Source organism: Bos indicus, chromosome 10 (assembly GCF_029378745.1).
Source record: "Bos indicus isolate NIAB-ARS_2022 breed Sahiwal x Tharparkar chromosome 10, NIAB-ARS_B.indTharparkar_mat_pri_1.0, whole genome shotgun sequence".
In the NCBI taxonomy this organism is placed as follows: Eukaryota; Metazoa; Chordata; class Mammalia; order Artiodactyla; family Bovidae; genus Bos; species Bos indicus.
Window position 1 is genome coordinate 42788105 of NC_091769.1, and position 25514 is coordinate 42813618.

General features: G+C 46.0%; 1 long non-coding RNA gene across 2 annotated transcripts; it reads left to right on the forward strand.

Moving 5' to 3' along the window:
• The first annotated feature begins 1208 nt into the window (after positions 1–1208).
• On the forward strand, positions 1209–25165 carry LOC109565015 (uncharacterized). Of its 2 annotated transcripts, XR_011568651.1 has the most exons (3): positions 1217–2177; positions 19233–19685; positions 20782–25165. It is a non-coding gene; the product is annotated as an uncharacterized lncRNA (long non-coding RNA). The 2 variants fall into 2 exon arrangements; XR_011568650.1 differs by having other exon boundaries at positions 1209–2177; positions 19233–25165.
• Positions 25166–25514: the final 349 nt, after the last annotated feature.

The following is a 25514-nucleotide window of genomic DNA, read 5'->3' on the forward strand; positions in this document are numbered from 1 at the left end:
CTCCCTCTCTGTCACTTGCCAGGTTGGCCATGAGTGTTCCTGCTGCAGACCCTGGGCACCCAGGTTCCAGCTATAGGAGCTATGAAAACCCAAGCCACACTAGAGTATCCAACTGCTGTGGCTTTATCTTTTGTGGGCAGGCCTCCTCCATCAGTACCACAACCTCTGCCCCCAAACAGAAAGCGGGGAAGAAGCCAAAGAGAGGAGCTTAGGACAGTGGTGAGGAATGTATTGATCTACCAGACTTGGGGGGAAATCCTTTTACACAGAGCCAGCTTTGACATTCAAGTGGAGCCATTTGCCAGAGGTTGGACCCAGACCTGAAGTGCCAGGATGTTGGTTCTGTTCAGATTCTGTGGGGAGACGCCAGGACTGAACCACTATGGTGACAACTGGCAAACCTGGGGACATGTTCGCTTGCAGATGTGTGGCACAATATTGTAAAAAAAGTTTGATCCAGTGTTAATAGACTGGAGAGTCACAGATTTATAGCTTCTTTTGGAGGAAAAAAAAATCAAAAGATATTCTAAACTGGGTTCTTGTGGCAAAATTGTCTGTGCTGGTTACACAGAATGGGAGGGGGGTAGGGCAATGATTTCTGAAGTCCCCTCTATGCCCATGTCGTCCCTCACACACAGCCAGGTGCTATCGATCCTGAACTCACGCCGCTGTTTTTTTTACAGTAGAGGGAGATTTCTCAATGTGCCCTTTGCCACCAAGTGATTTTTCCACACTGGATCTCCAGGCTCCTGTTGGCATTTGAATTTGCAACCCTTGGATTTGCACCTAAGAACAGCAGGAGCCACAGGAACGGCCATTCCAGCCCACAGGACTCTCCCCTGCTCCTCATTTTGCTTGTTTCCACATATCCTTGTCTGTTGCCCTCATTCTCTTTCAGCAGAGATGCCCTGGCCATGTGGTGAGGATCATGGGCACCAGAAACTTCAATTTAGAAATCCTAGTAGAAAAAAAAGAGTTTCTTTTCTCTACTTCTGAAAATCAAACCTAGTAAAGAATGCTGGCCCCACATGGGGCGTGTGCCTCAGAGCTGCAAGATGTTGTCTTTGGAATCCAGCACTTAAGTAGCTGGTCATTGTTCTAAGCAGGTCACAGATAGTAACTTACTGAATCCTGTTTTTTAAAGAAAGCCTATGATTTAGGTTCCATGACTGCCTCTGATACAAATGAAGAAACTGAGGTACAGATAAGTTAAGCTGCTTTCCCAAGGCCACACAGCTATTAAGAGGTAGAACTAGAATTTGAACCAGATTGTCTAGCTTGTCTGTAGAACTGAGTTCTCGGGGGGTGAGAATAAAAGCTGACAAGCCTCAAGGTATGAGTCAAGAAGTCACAGCACCTCTCTTGCTACATCCGACTGGTCAAAGTCAGTCACAGGACCAGCTCTGGACTTGCTGGAAAAAGTTGTCTACATAGGAATGGGAGGAATTTAGGGCTATTTTTTGCAATTTGCCATATCTTCTCATTTTCTATAACTTCATTTCAATAAACTTGGCATGTGTCTGGCACACGAAGATGACAACTCATAGTATGTGTGGGAGAATGTGGCAAACCCTGCTATGTCCCAACTCATTATTCATTCTCCACTTCTCTCTTATTGACGGAACCCTAGTTCTTTTTTTTTTTTTTTTTCAGGGTGGCGATGTGCCCAGGTACAAGTATTCACCTTCCCAGATGCCCTCATAGCTGGGCTGACCATGTGACCCAGTTTTGGCCTATGAATGTAACTAGACGTCTCCTGGGCAGGGCCTCTAGAAGAGCTGTCATTTTCTCAGTAAAAGGGAATAGGCTCTGTGTCCCTGGCCATTTGCCTTTCCCCTTCCTGTCTCATTCCTGCCTGGATCCCATATGCAACAGTTTGGGGTGGATCAGCCATCCGGAAACCATGAGGATGTCATGTAGGATGGCACAAAAGGGCCACAGAAGCCTGGTCCCTGATGACACCACGGGGCCTCTGCTCTAGTCCTGGATGCCCTGTCTCTGACCTTCTTGTCATCTGAGAAAAATAACCCCTGCTTGTTTAATGCCACAGTCAAGAGTTGTGGATTCAGCTACTGAAAAAAGGAGTCACAAGAAAATGAGACTGAAAAGTGGGCAGAAGCCTGGCTGTGAAGCGTCGTGACTATTAGGAAGACCTGGCAGCTGCTGTGAACACTGCAGTGAGTTTCTGCCTTGTTATGCACATGTGCTTTTGTGTGTGTTTGATGTATGGGCATCTGGATGTATGTGTGTTTGGGTGTGGGGGTGAATGTGTGCATGGAAGGAAATGCTATAGTCATGGAAAAATTTAAAATCAAACTGGAGCCCAGATTTTGAAAGATTGAAAGAACAACGTTGAAAGTGAAATGGTCAGTTTAATGGTGATGACTATAAACCGAGTACTTAATTTTGTTTTTTTTTTAAGATGTCAGGATAGGAGAGTGTAGTTTCACAGCCTGGGGGCTTGGGTTGACTGCAAAGGCTAAGAATGAGCTCACAGAGTGAGCTTCGAGCGCCAGGAGCTCTGGCTCACCCTCTGGCTGTGATGATTATCTAGGATCCAGAACAGAGAGCGGACCGCCCAGCCTCTGCACGGTCAGAACACTGGGAGCCTGCACCATGTCCACCCCAGGACCAGCGAATGGAGCCCAGCCAGACGACGAGGCAGAGAGCTGGGAAAGTCTGACTTGGACAAGAGAAGACCTGGAGGGCCCTGATGGGATAATAACTATAATAAGTCATCTATCACTGTGTAGAAACCACACCTAAAACTTGGTGTCTTAAACCAACAACGGCCAGTCATTTGCTCACAATTCTGCAGTCTGGGTTGGAGAGATTTTCTCTACCCCATGTGGTGCAGTGGCGTGGGCTGGGCTCACTGATGCATTCGCAGCCAGCTGGCAGATTACTGGGGCTGAAGGAGCCGCGATTGCTTCATTGACATATCTGTCTCCTTCAATGAGATGATTGGACTGGCCGCACCCTTTTCCCCAGCATGCTCGTTCATCTTCCTTCTCCACATGGCCTCTCATCCTCAGGGAGGCTAGCCCAGGCTTCATGACTTCTCAGGACAGCAAGATGGTAAAAGTGGATGCTGCAAAGCTTTGAATGCCCAGGACTGAAATTTTTGTCACATTGGTACTGAATCAAGCACATCATGAGAGCAGCCCAGATATAATGTGGAAATGGGCCATGCAGCAGTATGATTTCAGGAACGTGATTCATTGGGGGCTATTTTGTAACAGTCTATCAAGATAAATAATCTTTATTATTTCTACAGATTTTATAGTTCACACAGGATATTTACTTGCACTATCTTAATTGATCCTTACCACTAAGTTGAGAAATGGTCAGTGATATGCTGGTAAAACAAAACATAAGCCAATAAGAAGTCCCAATTTATAGCATTTGCCAATGTTTATGGTGTAAATACTCCCACTGTGGCTCATTTTAAGCACCCAGCATGAGATCACGCGGCAAAGAGGAAAGAGGAGACACACTCTGGTTCCAGCACACCACTCTATCCAGTGGGGACCAACCCCATTTGCAGATAAGGTTAAGGGACTTCCTCAAAATCACACACACAACCAACAGCGGCAGACCCGGGACTCATCCAGATCCAGATTTTATGTTCTGGTCACCCTGCTTCCTAGATATTTTCTTCGAACATTTGAAAGGCTGCTATGCAGGAGAAGTTGCTATAGTCTAGATTGCCCTAGAAGGTAAAGTAAGAGTCAATATGAGTGTTAGAGAGACTTCAGCTTAAGAAAGTCAGTATGCAAATAGATTCTGCCAGACTAGAGCCACCCAGAGAATGGACTGCTTTGTGCCTGTCACAAAGTGTCTCCCAGAGGCCAGATCTTTGAAGATTTCCTAATTAGAGGAGAAGTTGAACTAGATAACCTATGAGACCCCATTTATGTCTCAGATTCTTGTTTTAAGAATGTTCCAAACCCCCAAATCTGGAATATACTTATTGGCCTTTTGAGACCAAAGGAGGCATGACAAGGAAAGGGAAGAGAACGGAAGAAGGAAAGAAGGTGCGTGTTGAATCTGGGAGGAGCTTGGCCAGCTGAAGAGTCTCTGTCCTAGAGAGCTCTATCCAGGGTTGGGAAACGGGTCTCCACTAGGGTGGCTCTGGTCCAAGGAACAGAGCCATATGACTCATGATGCAGAGACACAATATTTACTTTATCCCAAGTCAATTAAAATGGCAGCAGACAGCTCCAGACCTTTTGTCTGAAATGTCGGGAGGGATGTTCTCAGTGTAGTAGAATGCAACTCCTGATATTATAGCCTGGCTCTTTAGATAATGCTCTTTCTTTCCAAACAGGCTTTCCTAATTTTTCTCAGATAGCTTGCTGAGGACTTAGCATTTAGTCTCTTTGGCTTAACCAGATCCCAACTGCTCCTCTGCTTGGCCCCAGCTCTGGAGAAGAATAGATGCTCTGCTTGAGGGTCTGACAGTCTTAGACACTTTCCACTCAGCTCTGGGGACTTCCTGAAGCAATTAAATTTTCTGGTTTTATAATGAGAACCACAAAACTGGAAGCTTTCCTGAAGGAACAGCTCAAAACTTGAGGAATAAAACTCGGCATTTGGGAATAAACACCTGGGATGTTTCCTGGAATGACTCAAGCGTCACCACCCATGCCAAGAAATTACACGGGTAATCATGCAGCCTGGGAGCTTCCAGAGAATGCCCAAGACAGTTACTGAAGTAGATAATTCACCTCTGAGAACATGTCTTTCAGCTCAAAAATTGCAAAAGGTCATGTATCTGGTTCTGAGAAACTGTTATTTTCTTGTGCTGAACCCAAAGAAAGGTTAGTTGACAATTAGTGAAGCCTAGCCCTGCTCTTTCAGCAGGACCAGCCCCATCAGAGACTTTCAAGGACACTTTCACATCAAGATTTCCAGTCACAAAAAAATATGGGGTTTCCCAGAAACTGTTACGGAAAAACCCAAATGAACTTTTTGGCCAACCCAATATTAGCAAAACAAATACAACAATACATAAAAAGGATGACATACTATGATCAAGTTGGATTCATCCTAGGGTCACAGTATGGTTCAACAGATACAAATCAATATGATACACCACATCAACTAAAGAAAAGACAAAAACCACATGATCATCTCAATAGATGTGGGAAAGCATTTTATAAAATTAAACATCCATTCATGACAAAACCCAAAATGGGTACAGAGGGAACATCTGTCTCAACATAATAAAAGCTATTTATGACAAGCCCAGCTAACCTAGTACTCAATGGTGAAAAGCTGAAAGCCTTCCCACATCAAGATACCCCATTGCCTACTGGGCGACATGCTCCCCAGAGTTCAGTGGCTCCATCACCTATGGTAGAAGAGTCTGAAATGGCTGGGCAGGATGTGAAATAAGAAGCAAGGATGGTCTCAAGAGCTTCTCCCCAGGAGACAGGTACTGGGGTGGCTGCACTCCCCTCTGAAACACATTTACACACTAAAGAAGCATCATCTATTTATATGCAAACCATTACCAGCTCTGGAAACTGGGGGAGCTCTCTCTCCAGGAGCAGAGTAGCCTCGGTTAGTTCTGTTTGGCTCTTGCACAGAAATATGTCAGGGAAACAGGGTAGTAGCTATCAGATCAGAGCCTCCCATGCCCATTTCCTTGCTCAGCAAACGGTAGGACTTGCATCCACCCTGGGCCTAGAGTCAGCTCCAGGGCTTAAGTCCTGGGGTTGTTTCACAAGACCCAAGTTCCTTTCTCTTCCTCCTCTTTCCCTTCTTCACTCTCTTCTTCACTAACCTCAAATGACTAGAATCACAGACTTTACAAAACTTAAAGACTATGTTAGTTCAAACACTTGACTTTACAGAAAGGACCCAGAGATGAAGAGCAGAGATGCAGACTTACGAAAGACACTTGACTAGTTGATAAAAGAGTATAGCAGATGAGATGGGTTGTCACTGCTGGGATTAAGTTATAAAATATGGTGGCTTCTACCTTGGGCTCTCTCTTCCTCTCTCTCTTCTATCAGTTGCTCTGGGGGAAGTCAGCTGCCACATTACTAGACCAGGAAATTGATGGGCAAGCCCTGTTGCTCCTTACCCTTACCATCATTCAAGAGTAAAAGGACTGGGCTTCCCTAGTAACTCAGTGATAAAGAATCCACTTGCCAATTCAGGAGACATGGGTTCCATTGCTGATCTGGGAAGATCCCACATGCTGCAGAGTAACTAAGCCTGTGTGCTACAACTATTGAGCCTGCGCTCTAGAGCCCAGGAGCCGCAACTACTGAGCCCTGCACACCCTAGAACCCATGCTCCCCCTGCACACTGCAACTAGAGGGTAGTCCCTGCTTGCTGCAACTAGAAAAAAGCCCATGCAGCAAAAAGACCTAGCACAGCCAAAAATACAATAAATAAATCTTGAAAAAATTTTAAGTATATGAACTTAAAATTGAGCCCTGACATCAAATTTTGCCATCACATAGAGAGGATCAAGTCTGCTTTTTTTGTGAACAGTTTGCCAACTGAGAAGGACAACCAACGTGAGCTGTATCTTTGAAGCACAAATGCGGCAAATCCTTCACCTTGCTCTACAGATGGAGCTGAAAAGAGTTCTGGGGCTTTGGGCCCTGCAGGTGTCAATTTGCGCTCACTACACTTTCAGGCAATGCCAAAGAATGCTCAAACTACTGCACAATCGCACTCATCTCACATGCTACTAAAGTAATGCTCAAAATTCTCCAAGCCAGGCTTCAGCAATATGTGAACCGTGAACTTCCTGATGTTCAAGCTGGTTTTAGAAAAGGCAGAGGAACCAGAGATCAAATTGCCAACATCTGCTGGATCATGGAAAAAGCAAGAGAGTTCCAGAAAAACATCTATTTCTGCTTTATTGACTATGCCAAAGCCTTTGACTGTGTGGATCACAATAAACTCTGGAAAATTCTGAAAGAGATGGGAATACCAGACCACCTGATCTGCCTCTTGAGAAATCTGTATGCAGGTCAGGAAGCAACAGTTAGAACTGGACATGGAACAACAGACTGGTTCCAAATAGGAAAAGGAGTTCGTCAAGGCTGTATATTGTCACCCTGCTTATTTAACTTCTATGCAGAGTACATCATGAGAAACGCTGGACTGGAAGAAACACAAGCTGGAATCAAGATTGCCAGGAGAAATATCAATCACCTCAGATACGCAGATGACACCACCCTTATGGCAGAAAGTGAAGAGGAACTCAAAAGCCTCTTGATGAAAGTGGAAGTGGAGAATGAAAAAGTTGGCTTAAAGCTCAACATTCAGAAAACCAAGATCATGGCATCGGGTCCCATCACTTCATGGGAAATAGATGGGGAAACAGTGGAAACAGTGTCAGACTTTATTTGTTTGGGCTCCAAAATCACTGCAGTTGGTGACTGCAGCCATGAAATTAAAAGACGCTTACTCCTTGGAAGGAAAGTTATGTCCAACCTAGATAGCATATTGAAAAGCAGAGACATTACTTGCCAACAAAGGTCCATCTAGTCAAGGCTATGGTTTTTCCTGTGGTCATGTATGGATGTGAGAGTCGGACTGTGTAGAAGGCTGAGCGCTGAAGAATTGATGCTTTTGAAGTGTGGTGTTGGAGAAGACTCTTGAGAGTCCCTTGAACTGCAAGGAGATCCAACCAGTCCATTCTGAAGGAGATCAGCCCTGGGATTTCTTTGGAAGGAAAGATGCTAAAGCTGAAACTCCAGTCCTTTGGCCACCTCATGCGAAGAGCTGACTCATTGGAAAAGACTCTGATGCTGGGAAGGATTGGGGGCAGGAGGAGAAGGGGACGACAGAGGATGAGATGGCTGGATGGCATCACTGACTCGATGGACGTGAGTCTGAGTGAACTCCGGGAGTTGGTGATGGACAGGGAGGCTTGGCGTGCTGCGATTCATGGGGTCGCAAAGAATTGGACACGACTGAGTGACTGAACTGAACTGAACTGAAACTTTCAGAGAAGGAGGACCCACACTGAAAAAGCAAAAACTGCACAGAAGTGGCTGTCCTGTCAGTGAAAACGTGGCATCTCTTGTTCAGTAGATAGCAGTTTTTAAAAAATTAAAGGTTGTAAAGAAAAGACTCATATAAGAAGAATAAGCATTTCCATGGGTGCAGTCTGAAAACAAATAATCTCAGCTGCTGGGAAGCACCGTTTTGGTTTCTTTCTGTTCTTTCTTTTCCTTCTCACTGTAGACTGAACTTTGTCCTCCGCTTTCTCTTTCTTGGAAAGAGAGGACAGAGTTTTAAGTCAGCACTGATTTGGGATTGTGCCTAAGGCACAATCAGTGCTTCATTGTCATTGTGTTTTTAAGCTTTTTAAAATTAAAACAGTTCTTTGGGGAATGAAAAAAAGTGAAATGTCATGAGGACACTCAGGCAGGCTATGAGATGTTCATATCGTGGGGCCCCGAAGTCTGGCCAACCACCAGTGAGGAATGAAGTTCTGCTGACAAGCATATGGCTGAGCTTACAAGCAGATCCTTCCCCAGTTGAGCCTTCAGATAACTGCAGTCCCCAGCCAACCACTGAACTGCAATCTCATGAGAGACCATCCTGAATTCCTAACTCAGAAACTGTGAGATGATAAATGTTTGTTGCTTCAGCTGCTATGTTCAAGAGTAATTTGTTATGCAGGAGTGGATAAAAACACTGGGCTTTTTTTGTTTCTTCTTTTCTTGGTTGTTTTAATTTTCCCTTTGGGAGAAAGAGATGAGGGCAAATTCCAGCTTACCAGTCAACAAGACCTTGTCCTCTACCACTTTAAGAGATGAAAGTGTGGCAAATTAAGAATAAAAAAAGAAGGAGCTTCCATGGAGGCCTGGGGCAAGAGCCTCCTGAGCAAAGAACTAAGTGTCTTTCCAAGCCTAAGTGAAAGAATTTCAATTCATGGGCTGCTAGAAAGCTCCAAGTTTCTTTATAGCAGTTTTGAGTATGCGGCCACTGCAAATGCTAACTGCAGATGATGCCTTATGTATACACGTGACAGAGCTATAGAAATGGTGTCTTGGTTGCAACAAAGATAGAGCCTGAATTCCAAGTGGCCTCCCCACCCCCATCCACTCTCATGGTGGACCAGTCTAACCCTGTCTGCCTTATACACGCTACCAAGAGAAAAGGCTCTTTGAAAGGGGCCTGAGCAAACGACATCCTACAAATGCATATATTCAGCAGAATATGGTCACAAGTGCTCTTTCTGACAAACTTACTCATTGAAGGGTCCAAAACTGCAGGTTCTTAAGCAGCAGGCCCCAATCTCTGCATTCCATCCTGTGTGCTCAGAAGTGAGCCTTGTCTTGTTTTCTCTCCAGAAAACCTAGAGCTGAAAGCAAAACGGGTTTTCCAATGCCCAGCATTCATTTCCTAAAATATAGCTAAACTAGGTTAATGCTTTTATTTTATTTATTTATTTATTTTGCCCTTGAAGTACAGATTCAGAGCTTCTGGGAAACATCCTAGCTTCTTGTTTTAAAGATCCAACAAGAATGTAGTTGTCACCTTCCTTTAAGGAAGACTTTCAATTCAACGCTGGAAGCAGACAAGCCATAGGGGTGGGCCTGACTGGCTCTCCCGGGTCCATGAGAGAGAGTGGTGTGGGCCGTGCATGGTCTGCAGTGGCATGGCATCTTACTGTACAAAATAGCGCCAAGTTCATTTGGTACAGCTGCGGCAGGGCTGGAGGTGTTCTTAGGACCTATTATATGTGAGCCAACAACCTCATCAGTCCAGCTGTTCCTTGGTCTTCTAAAGGAGACCAGGAAGTAGAAGAAAATGAAGAAGTGGGAGCCAGAAGTCAGTTTCCGCCAATAGAACAATGGGTGCCATTGTGCTTCTCACATGGCAACAACTGCTCTCAAGGAGCATATAATAGAATTACACACACACTGTTACCATCATGAGAACCTCCCCATGGGAACTTCTGGGTGCAGTCTTTTGGAGTTTGAGGGATCTGGGAAGACCATTCCACTAAAAGGGAGATCCTATAGAAAAATTGAGGAGGGGCCAGTTTTTGGGTGACCTCTCCAAGCAAGAGAAAATGCAAATATGTGCTTTAGGAGTTTCCCCCAAAACCAATGCAAATCTTTCTCAATGCAAAAGCCATGCTTTCCTCTTAGTATTAAAGATAGTCCTGGTCTTGCTTCTGGAAAGCTTCCAAGGACAGAGGCTAAACAGATACCAAACTCACTGGAAAGGAAGAGCTCCTCAGAGCTCGGAAATGATTGTTTCACACAGTTTCTTGCCCCTTGTCTTGAACTGTGCTCAAGCCAAACTCTGCAAAGATGCCAAATGGGGGCTCCTGGGTATGTGTTGTGATTCCAGGCCCTCTCAGAGGGAGGCTGAGGTGGAATCACAGAGGTGATGTGGAGTGCTAACAAGAGCATGGCACTTGAGTCCTGCCTCCGAAAGTTCCTTAACTTCTCCCCAGCCTCTGTTTCATCTGCTTTGCGGAGATAATACATATTTTATGAGTTGGTTTTTTTTTTTTGAGACATCAATGAGGCAATGAATGTGAATGAGGTTTGAAAAATGAAAAATAATCTCTGGATTCCATTTAATCATTTGTGCTCCACCACATTTATAGTCCAGTGACTGAGGGTCAGTAGGGGAGGCCTTGCCATGGGCTCCACACCATGTGAGATCTCATGCCAGGCCTCCTTGAGAGCTCTGCTCCACCACATGATGAGAAATGTCTGGTGGGCCAACTTAGTAGTCCTGAGACATCCCTAAGTTGATGGAATGATGCTTCTGGAAGATCTTGGGTTTAGTCCCTCCTCTTCCTTCTGTCCATCTAGTATCGCTTTCTCTCTACAAATGTGGTATCTGTGTTCCATTTCTCATAACCTGTGATGTTTACAGATCAAAATACCAGTTTCTAAAAACTCACTGGCCCAACTAGCCTTGACCCCAATCTGAAATGCCTACTGGGGATTACTAACTAGATGTCTACCCTACTTTAAATTTTTTAAAAAGGATGTCTTTTTCTTGAAATGCTTCCAACTCTCAACTATGATAAGCTGGTCAGTAAAGGCTTATGTGTTTATTTACCCTTTACTCTCCTGTGTTCCCTACTCCAACCTGTTACCAAAACCCTGTACCTCTTCCTTCGAGGCAACTCTTGAAGTCCGTTGATTCTTTCCAGGTCTTCTCTTGCTATCCTGCTTAAGTCTTCCTTTTCTGATATCTGGATTCCTGTCTCTACTTCTTATTACTTGTTCACCTCCAACTCTCTCTCTCCCATTTATCTGACACAACTTGATCTTTGACATCAGTCAGTCTAGGCTAGGCTATACTGAAGTAACAGATGACCCTAAAATCTCAGTGGCTTAACACAACAAAGGGTTATATCTTATTTACCTTACGTATATATCCATCATGGCCTTGCTCTGGCTCTACTCCAAGTTGTTTCATTCTGGGATCCAAGCTGATGGAGACCTCCCTATCTGGGACAGTGGTGTTCCCAGGGCAAAGGGAAACAAGAACATGGAGAACCATGGTTCAGTTATCTTTTGCCTAGAAATGACATAATTCCATTTTACTCACACTTTATTGGCAAAAGCATCACATGGCCAAGTCTGCTGTCATCTGGGGGAACCCCTCCGCAGGGAGGGGAACATAATTGTGAACACTGCTACAATCTGCCACAGAGCTCACTTCAGCCTTCTGTTTCCCTCTCATGACTCAAATGCCATGTGTTGAAACCCCAGCCACGTCATGGCCCCAGGAAGCCTACTCTCTCTGGCTCAGAGTGCTTTCTCTTTCCTAAGACCTTTGGTTGACTTTATAATCAAAAGGCCCCATACTGGATTTGTTTTAGGTGTCTGTCTGCACATAACCCTTAGGTGGTCTTGTGATCCACTACTCCTGGCCAAAGCTGACTGGACTTCCAGGGATGGCAATGGATCCAAGGATAATCAAATCCAGGCTCACAGAGGCCTAGAAGCTGGCCCAATCAAATGTAGAAAGAACCACCAGGCGACTGCCAAATACAGAAAGAATATACTGCTTGGGATAGTGGTTAAGGCTCAAAAGATGCTTTGAGGTAGAGTCAGAGCAGGTGGAAGCTTTGGGTAAGTTGAGATTAGGAGAGAATTGAAACTGAACTTCTTAGAGAGAGAGGCAGGGGCCAAATGCATGGAGAGTGCGGAGACACCACGAGAAAGGGCGGGGCCCTTCCATGACAGGGTGGAGGAGACTCGCCAGGCCTCTGGAGCCAACCACCTGGACTCTTACAATCCATACCCCTTTCCATTCCCACAGAGAGAGGGTGGTCTCAGCAAATCCCGAATAAAGCCACTTTGACCTTAGAGAAACATCAGTTGTCAACTCGTTTCACACGAGTTTAGTTTGATCTTCCTATTTAGACTTTAAGCCCCTAAAATCAAGGCACGTATTGTGTTCACCACAAGCCTGGCACAGTGCAGGCCGCCATATGTATTCTACAAATGGCTTTCCCTCAATTTCCACACACCTTTGCCTCATTATCATGATCATCTTCTCTGCAGCCAATGCTATAAAATCAACCCAAAGCATTACTGTAGAATTAACGAGAAAGGAAATACAAATTTCCTTACCCAGGAAACAATCTCTGTACCCACTTAGCACAGACTTCTGGGACCTTAATAGCCAGTGTGCTGTGCACCATGGACACAGAATGGACTTTTCACAATGGCACAGCCCTATCTCATGGTTTCTCATTCAGCTCCCCCGGGGTGAATTGCTGAGTCCCAGATTCAGCCTCTTAAAAATGGGGTTAGCATCTGGTTATGGTGAGGCATATATGGTAGATATAAAGGACTATCAGCAGAACAAGAAGCAACACAGATGCTTCCTAGCTACAAGTCCTCATCTGCTTCACACAATACCCGCTGTGCCCAAAGCAGCCTGAGTCTAGACTATGGGGATAAGAGGTGGTACCAGGGGGCAGATGGGAGGAGCCAGCTGTGGTCGCTGGGCTGGCTGGCTTGCTTCTGCAGAGCCTTTGCATGTTTCTCTTCCCCCATCCCTTCTGCCTTCCAATCCCCCAGTGGAAAGCAAAGGGTGTGTGTGTGTGCACAGCGAGGCAGGGGAAGCCGCATACAATTTTTTCCTGTGTGTGTTTGTACACATACCAGAATCATTCAACAGAGAAAGATTTTAGTGTGGGTCTGAAAAGACTACATAACTTGAAATATTCTTACCCATCTAGATACTGATTTTTCTGCCAGGAAAATGAAAAAAATAGCAGAGATGATAGATAGATAGACAGATAGATAAGATATTCATAGGCAGACCTTGCCAGTTAGTGTCAGCCCTTCTCCCCTGGGAAGTCTCCTTGTGTAACGCGACTCCAGGAGGAGAGCAGAGAAGTCCCTTCTGAGAGCTTACTGCGGCTGCCACTGGCTGCCTGCCCGAAGGGGCAAGAGGACTCGCTGGGGTCTCTGTCAAGCGGAATGACCCAGGAGACTCCAACTGCCCTTAATGTCTTCATACCCAGATGAGAGGCAGCAGGGATATCACTTAAGACCAGTGCTGTCACAGACTCCTCTGTTGCTGGCACTTAAAGGGACCTCACGTTAGTGGCTAGGGTTGCCCTAATGAAGTACCACAAACTGTGGCTTAAACAACAGAAATGGATTATCTCAGACTTCTGGAAGCTGGAAGTCTGTGATAAAAGTGTCAGCGGGCTTGGTTTCCTCTGAAGGCTGTGAGAAGCTGTCACAGTGGCCAATGACGTTCACCCAAAGTGTGATTATTGCTTATTGAAAACTGAGGGCTGGGAGGGAGAATCAGCCCCAGGCCTCTCTCCGGGCTCTGGGTGGGTGGCTGACAGTCTTTGGAATTCCCTTGCTTGTAGAAATTCCCCCATCTCTGACTTCATCTCCACGTGGTGTTCTCCCTGTGTCCTCTCTGCCTGCAAATTTGCCCTTTTTATGAGGACACAAGTCATTAGATTAGGGCCCATCCTAATGACCTCATTTTAACTTATTACTCCTGTAAAGACCCTATCTTGAAATAAGGTCACATTCTGAGGTACCAGGGGTTTAGGACGTCAACATATTTTGGGGAGGGGATCTAATTCAACCCGCATGAGGCCTTACTTATCTGCCCCTCACGGCGAGGGCGGAGGTCTGCGTTCACCCTGGCCAGACCCTGAGTTTGTCACCACACAGACCTGGTGTGTTTATCACCAGACACACAGCCCTTCTCCCTTTGAATCATGACTTCTTGGACCCAGTTAGCCAGAGGCAGGGCAAACAGACCAATTCAAGCCTGCAGAGCCTGAAAAGGGAAGTTTCATTAGTCATTCTTCTGGTTTCTCCCAGTTAGTGCACGTTATCAGCTTTGCCTGCTTATTCTCACTCTTCACACCTCGTTGGGAAGGGGAGCAGTAGCCACTTCCCTGGCCCACCCGGGCCTCTCTGCAGTGGGACGCTTGCCAGGCAGCTGTGAGGGGAAGGCAGCAGGGGCTCCAAGGACCTTTGGGCTGTGAGCCTGTTAGTCGTGGAGGCAGAAACACTGAGGTCAGGCAACTCTGGTGTGGGAATCAGGAAAGAGGAGGTGCCGGGGGAAAGGTGAAGACAAGGGGATGGGAAGGGGATAAAGGGGGCTGGGAAAGAGACAGTATCATCATAGACTTTCCTATAAACTAAGTAATTTGTGGGTATATATATAAATGGTCTGTTCATTAGGCTGAAAGGCAGTTGTGTCTGTTACTTAGGATTATATTTGGCTCTGTATAATAGAGAATCCTCAAATAATAGAGGCTTTGTAAAGATTGACCTTAATTCTCCTATCCATAAAGAAGTCTGCCAACAGACAATATAGAGCTGGTATGGCAATCCTGCGGTCATCAGGAAACCAAGCTGCACTTAAGATTCTGTACCCTCAACCTTAACATGTCTCCTCTTGGCCCCTGCTAGCTGCTCAGCCTCCAGCCATCACATCCAGATTCCAGACAACAGGAGAAGGGTCCCTCAGAGACTCCACACATTACTTTTGCTTATACCTCATTAGCAATAACTTAGTAAGGTGGTCATATAATCTTTTCTTTGGGTAGCTATGTACTTTAAAAAAACTGCTGCTGCTAAGTTGCTTCAGTTGTGTCCAACTCTGTGCAACCCCACAGACGGCAGCCAACCAGGTTCCCCTGTCCCTGGGATTCTCCAGGCAAGAACACTGGAGTGGGTTGCCATTTCCTTCTCCAATGCAGGAAACTGAAAGTGAAGTCGCTCAGTTGTGTCCGACTTTCCAGACCCCATGAACTGCAGCCTACCAGGCTTCTCCGTCCATGGGATTTTCCAGGCAAGAGTACTGGAGTGGGGTGCCAAACAAAAACTAGGAATGTATTATTAAGAAAAGAGGAAAGAATGTTGGAGAGCAACAGTGGTTTCTACCATCACATTGTATATGAAGGGAAGACAGTTATCATCTAAATTCCCACTACGAACAAAGCTAGGGGAGGTGATGGAATTCCAGTTGAGCTATTTCAAATCCTGAAAGATGATGCTGTGAAAGTGCTGCACTCCATATGCCAGCAAATTTGGAAAGCTCAGCAGTGGCCACAGGACTGGAAAAGGTCAGTTTTCATTCCAATCCCAAAGAAAGGCAATGCCAAAGAATGCTCAAACTACCGCACAATTGCACTCATCTCACATGCTAGTAAAGTAATGCTCAAAATTCTCCAAGCCAGGCTTCAGCAATATGTGAACCGTGAACTTCCTGATGTTCAAGCTGGTTTTAGAAAAGGCAGAGGAACCAGAGATCAAATTGCCAACATCCGCTGGATCATGGAAAAAGCAAGAGAGTTCCAGAAAAACATCTATTTCTGCTTTATTGACTATGCCAAAGCCTTTGACTGTGTGGATCACAATAAACTCTGGAAAATTCTGAAAGAGATGGGAATACCAGACCACCTGATCTGCCTCTTGAGAAATCTGTATGCAGGTCAGGAAGCAACAGTTAGAACTGGACATGGAACGACAGACTGGTTCCAAATAGGAAAAGGAGTACGTCAAGGTTGTATATTGTCACCCTGCTTATTTAACTTCTATGCAGAGTACATCATGAGAAATGCTGGACTGGAAGAAACACAAGCTGGAATCAAGATTGCTGGGAGAAATATCAATCACCTCAGATATGCAGATGACACCACCCTTATGGCAGAAAGTGAAGAGGAACTCAAAAGCCTCTTGATGAAAGTGGAAGTGGAGAATGAAAAAGTTGGCTTAAAGCTCAACATTCAGAAAATGAAGATCATAGCATCTGGTCCCATCACTTCATGGGAAATAGATGGGGAAACAGTGGAAACAGTGTCAGACTTTATTTGTTTGGGCTCCAAAATCACTGCAGTTGGTGACTGCAGCCATGAAATTAAAAGACGCTTACTCCTTGGAAGGAAAGTTATGACCAACCTAGATAGCATATTCAAAAGCAGAGACATCACTTTGCCAACAAAGGTCCATCTAGTCAAGGCTATGGTTTTTCCTGTGGTCATGTATGGATGTGAGAGATGGACTGTGAAGAAGGCTGAGCACTGAAGAATTGATGCTTTTGAAGTGTGGTGTTGGAGAAGACTCTTGAGCGTCCCTTAGACTGCAAGGAGATCCAACCAGTCCATTCTGAAGGAGATCAGCCCTGGGATTTCTTTGGAAGGAAAGATGCTGAAGCTGAAACTCCAGTACTTTGGCCACCTCATGGGAAGAGTTGACTCATTGGAAAAGACTCTGATGCTGGGAGGGATTGGGGACAGGAGGAGAAGGGGATGACAGAGGAGGAGATGGCTGGATGGCATCAATGACTCGATAGATGTGAGTCTGGGTGAACTCCGGGAGTTGGTAATGGACAGGGAGGCCTGGCGTGCTGCGATTCATGGGGTCGCAAAAAGTCGGACACGACTGAGCGACTGAACTGAACTGAACATGCTTGAGAAAAGGATGCTCCTGAAGCACAAAATCTTTATGTCCCACAGAATCTCCCCTTCCAATGTCATGTTCCACTGCCCTTGAATCATTCTTCAGGTCTCAGCTTTAACCTCCTTCACTCAAGGAACTCTCCCCAGACTTCTCAGCCTGCATTAGCCTCCTTGTCTCATGTCTCTGTTGTGTCTTGTGCTTCTCCTTCAAAGCCCTCTACCTCCTATTCATCATTGAATTTTAGCTGAAGTTACTTATGTAAGGACCACCCTCCCTCTAAACTAGAATGTCCTCTCCCTGAGGGCAGGGGCTGTGCCTTGCCCACCATCATCTTGGAAGTTGGTGTAGAGGAAGAAGAACTTCCTTCCACCCTATTAGGATGTGGAACTGGACTGAAGACTTCAATTGACATGAGACAGATTAACAGGAGAAAAGCATACAATTTTATGTGCTATTTTTACATCTACAGAGGAATCTTCAAAAGGAAAAGTATACACCATTTAAACAAAAACAATACATTGTGGGGATGTGACAAGACAAAGGGGCTTAGGCATGGGGCAGTGAACTGTGGGCCACTGACTAGGAAACAGGTAGAGGAAACCAATGGAAGGTAAGTGTCATTTTAGTGGGTTTGTTTGTACAGGTCCATTTGGGCCTCTTCTCCTAGTCTCTGAAGATAAGAATGTTCTCTCTTCCTAGTGCATAGAGGTCACCATTCTTGGGGGAAGATTTTGTGACCCGCTTTTAGGTAGAAAGGGGGAGGTCAGAGAGCCCTTCCTGCATCTGGTGTTTCTCAAGTGACTTCGGCTCAAAACAATCAATACAGGTGGCATATTTTGAGGGTGGCATGTTCTGAACCCCTTCATAGATTCTCAGTAACTATTTGTTAACTGACTGCCATCGAGTGATTAGAATACTAGAGAGGTCCCAGACTCAAGGCTGGTTCCAGTGAGACTCTTCTTTAACTGACTGCCCTGGTTGAGACCAGGGGAGACTGGCTCCTCCTGCGTTGTCCACCTAGCAGGATTTGGGTAGCCTGAGCATGCACGTCGAGGTCTGGGAGGGTTGGGGTTGAGGCTGTCAGACCAGCCTCTCTGAGGAGAACTCCCACACCAAACTCCGCTTTAGGAAGCCAGCTCTGGCCGGAAGTACGCCCAGGAGGGCAGGGGAACAGAAACTGCTGCAGTGTGGGTGAGATTTAGATCTGAAAATGTAGCCAGCTACCCAGTGTTTGGAGAAGAAAAATAGGTCACCATCTTCCCTTCGGTCTGCTCTGACGTCATCCCCAGGCTCAAAAGGGGAAGGAAGGTTTGTGTGATCTCTGGCACCATAGGCTGTGGGCACATTTGCTCACACTCAGCTTTGTGAGAACTCTGCCCCACCCCTGCCATTCTCAAGACTCCCTTAAAATCAAGGAACCATCAGCTGGGCTGTTCAGCCTTGAGGTCTCAGATAGGGAGGCTTCCCGAGGCCGGCTTTTTGAGAAAGAGTCCATTTCTCCACCACCCAAGCCAAAAGGTAGGACCCAGCCAATGGCAGGACTTCCAAACCCTCCATTTAAAACCTGTCCAATTAAGAGACAAGCAGTCTGTGCTCTGGCACAGGAGCGCAGGGTTTTAAAGGAGAGAGCAAGAAAGAGAGAGAGAGGTGGGAGCCCTGAGAGACCATGACGCTGACCACTGACGAGCAGCCCTAAGAACACGACTCCCTCCAAGGCTCCAGCCCAGGGGGAGGTGAGGCCAGGATGGAGCAATGCAGCGCGAGTTCAGTCGCTCAGTGCTGTCCGAATCCTTGCGACCCTGTGGACTTTGCCCACTAGGCTCCTCTGTCCATGGGATTTCCCAGGCAAGAATACTGAATTAGATTGCCATTCCCTTGTCCAAGGGATCTTCCCAACCCAGGGACTGAACCCCTGTCTCCTGCTTTGTTGGCGGATTCTTTACTCTTGAGCCACCAGGGAGAAATGCAGACTTCATCTCCAACTTGAATTCCCCACTGAATCCTGTCCTTCCACTTTCACCATGAAGAAATTCAGTCATCACAGCCTGGGCGACCTTCAGCCACTTCTGACTAAGAGGCCGAAAGTGATATTCACCCCTCGTGTGATGTGGGGATTTTCTGGGGCAGAGTTGAGAGGATTAGCTACTGTCTCCCTCTGGTTTGCAAGGGCTTTTGATTAAATATTCAAGAATTTTGTGAGCCAGTTGTTAAACCATTAGTAACGCTGCCATGGTGGGAGTATTGACACTGTGGAAATTGGCAAATACTACAAATTAGAGTTTGTTTTTTTGTTTTGTTTTGTTTTGTTTTCCCCAGAGAGCTGCTTTACCAGCCACAGACTCATACAAGAGGAACTCTGAGAGGGCTAGAGTTGGAGGAGACCACGGGGTGAGCAGTGCTAAGGGCAACTGGTGCTTTCCTGACGCCTTCATCATGTCGCCCTTGGCTTTTAGACATTCCCTTGGGGGTCCATGTTTTCTCTGTGGAAACATCTATGGGTGCACTCCTGCTCCACCAGGGAACATGAAGAAATTTACTTTCAGTTGCCCCTATGCCAAAGGACTCCAAGAACACAACTTCCAAAGGCAGCAGGTGCATTGTCTTGAAGAAAGAGAAGAGAAGGAAAAACTGAGTGGCCCCTTTAATAGCAACAAGTGAGTGCAGAAGTAGATCCGGGCAGCCTGATCCCCAAAACTTAGTTTCCTTCAAATCCCCTGATACAATCAGCAATCCAAACCTGCAGTTAAGACCACAGGTGACGTTTCTTATGTAAGTAGATCCCTCTGCTTCAGGTTTCATTTTCAGAGGTCACAAAAGTTTAAAAGGGAAACACTAGTTTCATGAAAAGGACCATAAAAGAGACTGGGATTGGTATAAAGGAAGGTTCTTAAATTTCACCATGTTGGTCAACCTGGGGAAGGGTGTGCTTCTGGAAAAACAGATTTCTAGGACTTTCTCTGAGAAATTGAGACTCTGCAGATGTGCAGAGGTGGCCAAGCACCAGCCTTTTTTAAAAAAAAAATTTTCATTTATTTTTAACTGAAGGATAATTGTTTTTACAGTATTGTGTTGGTTTCTCCCAAACACCAACCTGCATCAGCCATAGGTTTACCCGCGTCCTATCCCACTTGAGCACTAGCATTTTTAACAGCCCCTGCCTCTACCTCCATATCTGCTACTGGTGGCCTAAGGACCACACTTTGAGAAACTGGTCCCAAGGGGATCCTTGGGAGGAATTCTGTAGAGGGAGTAACCCTGAGTGGGACCTTCCTCTCTACCTGGATCAGCCACCTGTGACCAGAATCGCCCAGGGCCATGCCCAGAGCAGGGGCAGCCTCCTCACCCAGGCTCCTCTCCTTGGCTCCTCTCCTTAGAATCGAGGGATGACAGTGAACTTGATTCTTGGCACAAATGCAGAGAAATCCTTGCCCCCATGGACCCAGAGAACCCTCCAGGAATCACTGAAAGTCATCAGATTGATTGTGCTTGCTGAAAGCACCTTAAGAGTTTAGATTTATAAGGTTTAGCAAAACTCCTCTCAGTAACTCAAATCCACATGCAGAGATGAGGTGGACAGGGGCTGTGGCATTCCACAGATGGTTCACTTTGGAGAGAAACCACTGATCCACAATTGTCCCTCCTCTGCCACTCCTGTACACCACCCCCAGAAAGACATCCCGTTCCATATCTAGGCAGCCCAGCCCTGCCATGATGCTAGAGGGCATCATGGTAATAGAGAGAAAGAAAAGATGCCAGGCTTCACCTCTGCTCACAGCACACTTCCTGGCCTGAGGAGACTTCTACTGCACCCCTGCCTTGGCTGTACTCTTTATATTTCTAAGCCACTTCCTGTTTCCATTTCTAGGTCATAAGCCAGGCTTACAGTTGGTGGGGCTCACTCACCTAGGAGCCCCAGCTCTTCTTATCTCCCCTCAGAGACCATGGCTGCCTCTTGGGGAAGGGTTCAGAGTGTGCAGCTTGGAAGACACACAACTTGTCCTCGGCTTTTCAGAATGCCGAGGCCCAGAAACTTTGCTGGCCTGGGAGGTCTGTGACTTGCTTGGGTTGTGTTTCTCTGCCTTGCTGATGCCCAAGTGCTCAGTTCCCTGGACGGACTGGACGAGTATGCTTTGTGAAGACTCTGCAAAGACCTCATCAGAAACCTCGCTCCTCCAGAAAACCAGCAGGCACCAGCTAGCTTTCCCAGAGGGAGATGTGAACAAGAAGCCATTCACGAGCATTCTCTCTGGAAACCAAATTTCAAAACAAGGAGGAAACCACAGCTCAGCTGTGTGCTGGTGTTTGGCAACATGGGCTCACTTGAAGAGAGACAAGCACAGGCTTTGCACAATTTTATTGCCGTCGCTCTGTGATTTCTAAGCAGTTTACTCCTGATTTCCACCACTCACTGGGGAAAGATTATCTTGGTGAAATGCTGAGTGCTCAGGACAAGCCCCTGGACGATTGGGTCAAGGTACATGTGCCAAGTCAGCATCAGGCTGTTGTTTTTGCCTCCCAATTCCGTTCTCTAACTTTTTTTTTTTCCCCTGTGAAAATGTATCATAAGCTGGAACACACCTAAGATGGCACAGAAAATGCAGAGCTTTGATTTTTACCCTGTGCCCCCAAGTGAGCCAGGCATGATGCCAAGGCTTGGGCAGGTCCCCTGAATGGATCACCCATGTCGTCTTCACCTGCACACTATACCTTTTTCTACAGTAAGGAAGGGAAGAAGAAAGAACAAGCCAAAAGAGGAAAAAAAAAAAAAGACCCATAACTGTAACTGAGCAGGACCCTGTGGGGTCTTCCCAGGATGAACCCCTCCCGCATATCCTCTGCTGTAGCTCCTCTCTGAAGTACCTAGATCATAGTAGCGGATACACATTTCCCGAGCTGTTTTATAGATGTTAAAATCCCCACCAAATGGAAGAAATCAAATACTTGATGACCATGAGCACACAGCCCCCAGACCTACTGACGCCTAGGGATTGATAATGGGACCTTGCCCTGTTATCACATCATCAATGAATCAGAGAACTGTGCACAAGCTGCTCCCATGCTCTGTGACTCCTCTCCTTCCCTGGATTTTAAAGATGCTTTCCTGAAACCCACCAGGGAGTTCAGAGCACTAGCTGCCCTAGACATCTTGCTTGGTGCCCTGTGATGAAGGCTGCACTTGGCTTCACCACAACCTGCTGTCAGTAGGTTGACCTGGGCGAGCAGACCTGGGTTTGGTTCAGTAACAAGCCTAGGGGACAGGGATGCAGGCTGCCTCTCACTCAAGGCAGCAAGATTATCTCCAAAGAGAGAACCAGGTGCAGAGAAAAAACAAAGCCACACACAAATCACCCGAAATCTAAAACATAAACCATGTCTCTTAATTATTGAGGATATAAAGAAATAGGAAATCTCATATCCTGTGGTAGAAACATACACTGGAAGAACTTGGTTGGTTGGCAAGTTTGAGGCAGAGACAATACTCCGTGTTCATTGGACTCTTATGTTTTCCTCCTGGACACACACAAAGACTACATTTCCCAGCCTCCCTGGCAGTTAGAAATGTTCATTTGACTGAGTTCGGGACAAAGGGAAAGTGGCAAAGGAAGTGATGAGAGTCACTTCCAAATCTGGACCTAAAACCACCTGTGCAATTCTCCATGTCTTTCCCTCTCTTCCTACCCCTTTGCCTATTGGTTGAAATCAGAGCATCCAGGGAAGAACTCCAAGGTCCTGGCAAATGCAGAGCCATCATATGACCAAATCTTGGTTCTAGATGACAGGGCAGAGCTCCTTCCATTTCCAACCACATAACCTACTTTGAACTGTAGCGTAAGAGAGAAATAAATATTTACTGTGTTAAGCCACAGAGCTTGGCAGAGTGTAACAAGATTTAGCCTATTCTGACTGATGTAGTAGTATCAAAAGCCTTACAAATATCCATAAGCTTTGACCCAGCAATTACATTCTTTGGAGCATATCCTAAGGAAATAAGTAAGAGTAGTCACTACAGTATTGGTTATTATAACAAAAAAATTATAAACAACATTAATAATGAAGACCAAAGCCTAGGACCTAGTAGAAGATTCATTAAAGAAATAATACAGCTCTGTAAAGAAATACTAGACATTTAATATCATTGAAATGTATTTCTTGACTTGAAAAACTTTCCTAGTGTTTGTGAAACACTATAATATAGTGTTTGTGTTTATGTTATAGTGTTTGTGGTATAGTGTTATGTGAAAAAGAACAACAGAACATAACCATTTGTATATTAATATATATGCACATAGAAAAATGTCTGGAAATATACCAAAATAGCAGTGATTATTTCTGGTATTAGGATTACAGGTGGCTTTTTTCTGCAGTTTTACGCCTTTTCTGCAATTAGCATATATTTCTTGAGTTAAAAAAATTTTAAGTAGCCAGCTGGAAATGGATGTGTCACCTTTGAACTTGAAGGCTGGCCTTGCTCTCTCTGTGTAAATATATTCCAAGCAAAAGAAACCTAGGTCCTTTGGATGCTCAGGGGCTAAAACCCCACCATCCCTACACATCTGTTTTATCTTCACCACGGGGAGCAGTGCCCAAGCCCTTCTCAAATCTTCCAGGCTCAGTTCCACTGACAGATTTCTCTGGCTTTAAGGAAGAAAGTACCTTTTCATCACAATGTTTTCCAGGATTTCCTCAGAGGGTTGATGGGCCTCTGAACTCTCTTCTTTCTGGGTCCCCATTTGGATGGTTTTGGAAAACTGTGGCCACAGATCCTCTCTCCCTCGAGACCAGCTGGGTGATGCAGACCCTGCCGACACTGCAGACAGCGGGGCAGGAAATTACACACTAAGCATAGGTCTTTATTCCGAAACCCAGCAACCTCGCCGCAAAATAAACTCAAGGGCCCTCCAGCCTTGGTGCCCTGACCCACCAGATCAGAGAGTCTTATGCAATCTCTGCTGATGAACTTTGAATACAAAGTAAGGCTGTAGGTTTTTGTTTTGACCTTCCAACCACATGATCATGCCAGAATTAAGGTGGAACTCCATTTTTTTTTTCCCCTCCCAAATGACTCCCTGCTCTTTTCAACAGACACTCAGAGAATAAGCCTCTGAGGTTTCCTGTTGTGGAAAGTTCTTTGCATTCTGTGACAGGAGCATGTAATAACTCAACTCCTGTATAAGTTTTGTGTATAGTAGGGTAAAGCTATTTTAGTTGAACTTAATGTCTTTTTGGCAAATCATGTGTCCTCCAAATGAAGACACATAAGGAAGAAACAGCTTATTTTCAGCATGAGACCCCAACAGCCTGCATCAGGAAAAGTGACTTCCCTTTTGAAGGCTGAAGCCTGGAACCTGAGAGAGCTGACAAGAACACTTGCATAGCTCTTTCCCATTTTCCCCCGCAGCTCAAATCCTTCCTGCCTTTCAAGGCCCAGCAGAAGAAGGTACAGAGGCCTCCATGGGCAGGCCAGCCCACATCAACATCTCTCCTGCCCCAAATCCCTTTCTAGTGAAAAGGCTCGGTCATGTGATATGCAGCGTGAGTGCTGAGGAAACTTTCTGGGCCAGTGTGGTCACATTCACATCAGTGCCCAGCTTAACCACTGCTCAGGGGTCCCACCCACTCAGGTCTCAGCCCCTTGAAGACTCCTCTTTCCCTAGGTATTGAGAATCCAACAGAATAGTGGTTAAGCACACAGGCCTTGGAGTTGGAGTGCTGTGTGATCTTGGGCAACCCTGAGTCTCACTTTCTTGTGTGCCTGGTTCTAATCTTAATAGTTGTGAGGATTAAAGAAGGAACTCAGGAAAGACACTTCACACTCAAAAAAGACAGTGTTCCATTTTTAAAAGTGGCCCCCAAGTCCTTTGACCCACCTCCACCCAGAGGTGGTGCTTTGGATCCCCTCTCCTGGAATCTGGTCTCTGAAACTGCCTGACCAACAAACAGAATGTCGGTGGGGGATGCCCATGCCTTCAGAAGCCTGGGCAGGGCTTGAGCCCCGCCTCACTCTTGGAACCCAGAGGCCATATGGTGAGGGAGCCTGGCCACACAGAGGGGTGTGTTTGGGCAGAAAGCCCCAGAGGCAGTGTTGGCCAACAGTCAGCGTAAAAGCTGACTCCAGGTACAGCCACCATCTGACTGCAACCTAGGAAATTGGAGATCAGAAGCCCTTAGCAAGAAACACCTCCCTGATTCCAGTGAACCCCCAGAACCACAGTGATAGGAATAAAATAACTGTCATTTTAAGTCCCTAAGTGTTCCAGTGATTCATTGCTCTGCGGCCTTTTCTTGTTGCTGGTGGGAGGGCTCCCATGGGTCCAGGAGTGACCCTGACCCTAGATCACCTGTCCTCCCTAATCCTGCTGCTTCTTCCTCTCCAGCTTCATACAGTCAGGCGTGCCCTTCCCCACAACATGTCTGTAGGTCTCTGAACCCAACTGTGGACCAAATCCAACTTTTCTTCCTAGAGGACACTTCTCAACTCCCAAGCCATTCAGTGCATTCAAAGAACTGTCTGGGAAGAAGGATGCCACCCAACTCTGAGACAGGACAGCCTCGGACACTCACAAGCTACCTTGTTCTCTTATTATACTTGCTGTGTGT